At 39.5% G+C, this 6,586-nt stretch overlaps 1 long non-coding RNA gene across 1 annotated transcript; it reads right to left on the bottom strand.

Annotated features, from left to right (window-relative positions):
* Positions 1–240: 240 nt before the first annotated feature.
* On the bottom strand, positions 241–1,395 carry LOC117616196. Its single transcript, XR_004584113.1, has 4 exons — positions 1,171–1,395; positions 738–841; positions 380–536; positions 241–322 (listed from the first exon to the last, which is right to left on the bottom strand). It is a non-coding gene; the product is annotated as an uncharacterized LOC117616196 (long non-coding RNA).
* Between the last annotated feature and the right edge of the window lie 5,191 nt (positions 1,396–6,586).

Here is a 6,586-nt window from a genome sequence, read left to right as displayed (position 1 = left end):
TTGTAAATCACTACTCAAATCTTGTANACTTATAAGTTTTAGGATCCTTTTACAATGTTATGGTACTCTCATATCCAAACTACTGTAAATCACTATCCAATCATATGCCAATTGCCAAACAGGAAAGGCATAATTGCATGACCCTTATGCAATTGCATTTTCAAAAAGTGAAAACTTGATAACTTGTATAACCGGTAACCAATTTTTAAAAAAATTTGGAAATATCATAAAGGACAAATGGTGCATGGGTGCAACTGGTGCACTATAGAAGGTGCCCTTGTTGATGATGATGGTTCTGGGGGCAGGGGTGGGGAGGTCTGTTCTGCACGCAGATTAACAATTAAGGTACTGTTTAGTTCAATTATTCATGAGGACTGACCAGAAAGAGAGGCATGGGGAGGTCGGGTTTTTCATCCACAGGTCTAGGAGAGGATGTAGATAATATATGTCTCTACTTCCAGTTGTGAATAAATCACCAAGTAGTACAATGGGTGGCAGCTCCATAAGGTTAACTATCTCCACAGTTGCCATTACATCTGTGCTTCGCAACACACATACCATAAGCAAATTAAAGTTCTTACATGAACTTTCTTGTCTAATTCTATCTAACTGGCAAACATAAGATTAACAGGCACTAAAAGATTCATTTTAAGTGGATGTATAGCATAATTGTGTGAATCTAATTCAAGCTTATTCCCATTAAAACAAACCCTTTTGAGGTAAAACAATGTGCAAACCTTTTTTATGTTCATCTTGAGGAGGTGAAGGATGTATGCGAATCTGTGTGTGCTCGCCTGATGTGAAGTTAACTGTGTCTTCCTCATTCCCTTCAATCTCAAATCTGCCATCCACATAGAATATACACATATAAGACCATGACTACAAAAGCATGGGGTTTTGTTGTAGGAGGAATTGCAATTGCAGTATCTCCAAATTACCTATGATGCGCAGGTAAATCATAGATAAAAGACAAACAATGGAATGCTAAGATATAGTTCAATCACCAGGGCAAAAGAATGAGCTCCAGTACCAGTCGCACTGGCACCACTCAAAGGAAAAAGAATGAGAGCTTCAAAATCAAATTATCTTGGACTCGGAAAGAGAACGAGACCCTCCTTAATGCATATGTGCACATTCGGGTACTTTATCAAACAGGTGGCAGGCACATACCACTTTTTATTTCTCTTTCAAATTTTCATTGCCCTCAATGCGTACCAGTCGTGGCACACAATAATACCTCCACATTCCTCCCCCAATAAAAATCTGGGCATGGCATTTGATTGAATAAAAACTGGGCACATTTGACATACCCAAATTGGCCCACCCCACCCGTATAAACTAATCAATTTTCAGAACCCAGAAATAATAGAAATCAATTTAGTACGAGAAAGAAGATCATCGGGGAGGTCGTGTAGTGTTGATGCGAAAAAGTGGTTTGACACGTGGTTCGCCCAACTTAGTGATATTATGTCTTCGGAAGGGAGTTAGTCTTCGGAAGATCAAGTTCCTGCAAAAGGACACGTTCGGTGAGACCTTGGGATACCGGTGTGGTACCGGCCGAAGGCTCTCCGATGCTTAAGTAAGTACGGATTTAGTAAATATCAGTTTACAGATCAAGCGGTAGCGTACCGTTGGTTTCTCCTCCTTTCCTTTTGGGGATAGGGGTCTCCTTATATAGGTCTTGGGAGGCGTGCACTATGCTCATATTTCCGATGTGGGACTGTAGAGGCGGATTGTGAGCATGACACGTGTCCAGGTGCAAAAGAGTCAAATTGTATGGCTTCGGTAGGGCACATGCCGAAGGGTTTATTGTGATAAATATCGATTCAGTCCACGTGTTTGGCAGTCATAGGTCGATTATTTCCGGTATAAACATGTAGGATCTGAGAACTTGAGGGAATCGATGTTTCTGCACAAAACGAGAATATTAAAACATTAAACATGGGTTTGAAAACTGAGTGCCTGAAGTTAGCAGAGATGATTTTCATCATCATCGTTATCACACCACCCCCCCCCCCCCCCCCCCCCCCCCCCCCCCCACCCCCAATTTTCCTTTAAGTTTTCTGGGCGGCATGCTTTTCCTTTCAGTTTTTTGAAACGCACTTTTTTTTTTCTTTTTTTTTTTTTTGCAGCTTAACCAACTCCAACGGTTCATTGTTTTTGGCGCGTCCTCGTGACCTCCCTGACTGACAGGACCCGCCCCGGAATTCTCAAAAACCGAAGCGAATCTCGTCTTGTTACCGACATCTCCCCGATGCCGGGCCCACTTACTAAGAATCGAGACTTTCTACAAAAAAATTTGGTAGAGTCTCCCCTGTAAATTGAACATTTCCCCAAAAATTCAACCTACTCAAAATTCACAGTTTAAGGTACCCAACCAGCAGCATGCTTTAAAGCAAATAAACAGTTTACAACAAAGGCCTCCGGCCTCAAAGATCAAACCCTAGCAAGGGCAATAACAGAGCATATCTAAGGAATTTAAATACAACAAAAACAAAGTTCAAGGGAAACAGAATGAAGGAATCCTACGAAGGCTCAAGGCTCGTGAGCACACGATCCGGCTCAGCTGCGGAGCTCAGTCGACTACTGGCTGGGGGCGCAAAACAGAAAAATGTGAGTGGACAAAAATAAAGTTCAGTTCAGTGTAAACCAACATAATATAACCCCACTGTTTAATAAACCAAGCAAGAAATCCGAATGCATCCCAAATCATCAAAATCAAATAAATATTTATATATGTCAAAACCAAACCAATGCCGGATGCCAAGTCCGAAATCCAAACAGAACACTAAACAAACCCACCAATTAAATATTATAAGTCCCAAACCAAACTCTCGAAAGCGTACCCATTGGCACGACCGGCAAGGAAGTATCCTCACCGAAAAACAAGAATGAATGAATAGTTATATACATATGTAAATATATATATATATATAATATAAGAGATATATATACATATATAATAATAATATAAATATGACCAACACCTAGTTGTACTGGGGAAACAATCCAACCGGGGGATTGTTTGACTAGTCACCATGGCAGAGTCCCCATGAAGAGTCCTCAATTCACCATGTAACTAGGGAACGAGCCGTCCAACTAGGGGACTAACTCTCAGCCAGCACGTACAGTCGATACCCTCAAAACTCGTACGTCTGTGACCAGTCCTACGCGCGCGGACTACCCAATCAAGGGTCTACAGCAACATCCCGTCAAGGATGCCCCGGGTTCCGACAATTCCAAGTATCTCAAGTCTCCGTATCCAAGTTCCAAATCCGGGGAGGTACATAGGGTAGTGCTTATAGCACTCCAAACTGACATTCTATACTCATCACTTTCCAAAATCTCATCTCAACAACCCAAGTACCCCACACATAGCCAAACATATATATAAATTCTCAAAATCCATATATACATACTCAAGATACTCAAATATGTCAAAACCCAAAATATATTACCAATACTTTGTGAAAATAAAGAATTTAACTATTAAATATAACATGCATTTCAATAACTATTTAATTCATATGCATAAAATTCTCAATATAAAACCATGCTTATAAGTTGAAAACAAAGTCCACTCACAAGTAGTCCCACACTGCCTGACCCTGAGAGGGTCCCGCCTGCTGCGTATGAGTGGTCGGAGTACCTATTTCAGAATACGAATACGAGATTAATACAAAGTGTTTCGAACGAGAACTTGAATTAAAATCTTAATTTCCCGGGTTTTTAGCGAGTGTACGAGGAACGGAACAAACTGGAAGTTCCTAAGAGTTCCACAAGGTCTAAGATACCCGTCTCACAAGTTTGGTCCGAAACAGACGGTTAGATCGCTTACGATCGAACGGTTATTGAAAAATCTTCAAACTTTAAATTATTGAATCGGAACATCCGGGGCTCCGATTCATGATCCGCGAAATCCTATGCACTCGTGACAACCAGGAGATCGCATTGGGACAAAAATGCAAGTTTGCTACAGTGCCCACGCGCCGCCACACTCGCTGGCAACGCGTGGGTGTCCAAAGCGATAACCCTTGGTCGGAAAAACTCAACACCTCGGCTCAAGACTCCTATCCTAGGTACAACACCCTATTTGGAGTCACTTTTGTTCTTGGGCCTACCCCAAAAAGTGACCGGAGGTGGCCGGAATCGAAAATCCAAAACCGGCCGAACCCTCAGTTGAAATTCAATTGACCTACGCTCAAAATTAACGAAATCCTACCTAACCATCAGCTAGAGCATGGAAAATAGGTAGAAAATCATACTTTACTCGTCAAATTTGGTGGAGAAATGAGAGAGAACGAGATGCCGAAAATTTGTTGAAAAACGGTCAAAACAGCTTCATTTCGTGGCTGTTTCCGGCGACCACGACTGCGGATCGAGGTGGCGGTGGGTTGGAACGGAAAGAAGGAAGTGTGGTGGTTCCAACGGAACCGGTGCCGCTCAGTTTGGAGGTGTGTGGTGGCAATGGTGGAGGCGTGAAGGTGCTGTCGTGAGAGAAGAAAAAAAATGGGGGAGAGGGTTCAGCCGCGAGAGAGAGAGAGAGAGAGAGAGAGAGAGAGAGAGAGAGAGAGAGAGAGAGAAATCTGATTTTTAAAAATCAACTTCGAAATATTTACAAGAAGATTAAAATCCCTAAATTTTCATATATGAGAAGATTAAAATCCCTAAATCAAACCCTCAAAATAAGAAATCCTACCAACAATTTGAAAAAAATTGAAATGAATAGCTTAATCACAGATACCTAAGAAATAAACTTAATCCCCTCGGAAACTATTAATTCCTTAAATTCCTAATCTAGAGATTCTAGTTTAATTCCAACAAAAAATAAAATAAAAATAAACCAAATCTAATCAAGAAAATCGAAAATTGAAATATGTACCTGGAGCAAAGCTTTTCTCCCAACGAAGAAGGCAAAAATTGAGAGAGAGAGGGAGAGAGAGAGAGGTGCAAATGTGGGGTTTGGGTATTTAGTTTTGGGGAATGCTAGCAACCTTCTCTCTAACCTTCTCTTTTGGACATTCTCCCTTCTTTTCATGACATGTGTCACTTCTCTTTCATTTAAATTAATGTTTTTAATTACAGAAAAAATATTAATTGTGTTTCCATATTTGTCCTTGATAAACCAGTTCAATTCTCCTGTTTCTTTTATCGTCGTGGAAAACACAAAACCTAATTCTTAAAGATAAAACAACAATCAGACCCAAAAAAAGAGAGGATGGAAATATGAAATATGAAATAAATTAAATTAAATTAAAGTTTTGAACGCATAAACAAAAAGAAGTAATTGAACGCATAAAATGAACAGCCACCAAAGCTCCACACCCAACCTCGTCTTCCACCCCACCCTGGCGGCAGCAAAGCCTCCTCTCCTCTCTCTCTCTCTCTCTCTCTCTCTCTCTCTCTCTCTCTCTCTGTGTGTTCCACACCAGATCTGGATCTCTCTCATATAATTCTATGACCCAAAATATGTAATTGGAGGTAGAAAGCACGTATCAGATTTCCTTCGATTTGGTACAGTTTGGCGTTTTGGCAAACACATGTTAAGAGCAAAAGATGTCGTCTTGCTCCTGAACATCCATGGGTTATGCTATGTTCTCATCCCTTCTTCAACATACATCATTGCTTTTTAAGTCTAAGTGATTGGAAAGTTCATAAATTGCTTTTTAAGTCTAAATAATTTATCTTGTTTGCTATGGATCCATATTTAATGTGGGCAAGAGAGAGAAAAGAAGGTGTTTCCGGCGGCGGGGAGGAAGGGGTTCGCCGGCGTAGTTGGGTTTTTTTTTTTTTTTTTTTGGGATCTGATTTTTGTTTTATCTTTTAGAATTAGTTTTGACCCCAAAAAAAAATCTTTAAGAATTAGTTTTTGTGTTTTCCACGTTGATAAAAGAAACAGGAGAATTGGACTTGTTTATCAAGGGCAAATATGGAAACACAATTAATATTTTTTCTGTAATTAAAAATATTGATTTAAGTGAAACAGAAGTGACACATGTCATGAAGAGAAGAGAGAAGGTCCAAAAGAGAAGGTTAGAGAGAAGGTTATTAGCATTTCCCTTTAGTTTTTGGTGAGATTCTTTAGTTATTAGACCAGAATAAATATTTGAGATTAAAGAGGCAGGAGAGATTACGTCTTCCAGCAAAAAGGTTGGAGAGAGAAAATTTTCCTTTTATTTTGATGAGAGAGAATAAAATTAATGATTGTCTATTTAAAAAAATTAAAACTACTTATCATGTAATATTTAATCTCAACCATTGAAAGTGGAGTAATTTAATGGCCCAAAAATTGTGTCAAAACTTGTGTCAAAAACGTAGTGCCACGGATCCGTCCCCAAGCTTAATTACGTATATTCCATAAGCATAATCAACTAAGCCAGTGTCTTGATTTGGACATGGGATCGAAATCAATGTTCATATATAAAATAAAAAGCACAAGTTGGGGTGTATTCATTTGTTTGCATTGCAAATGGAATATGAAGAATTTGTTCCTTGCTGATTAAAGTACATGAAATTGTTTGCATTGCAAGTTGGATAATATTAGCTGATAGTTGTTGATGTATTTCATTCAAAGTTATCCTCTGTA

Source organism: Prunus dulcis, chromosome 1, assembly GCF_902201215.1.
Source record: "Prunus dulcis chromosome 1, ALMONDv2, whole genome shotgun sequence".
NCBI classification, from domain to species: domain Eukaryota; kingdom Viridiplantae; phylum Streptophyta; class Magnoliopsida; order Rosales; family Rosaceae; genus Prunus; species Prunus dulcis.
Note: the sequence above shows the minus strand (reverse complement) of the source record. Positions and strands in the feature narration are given on the sequence as shown.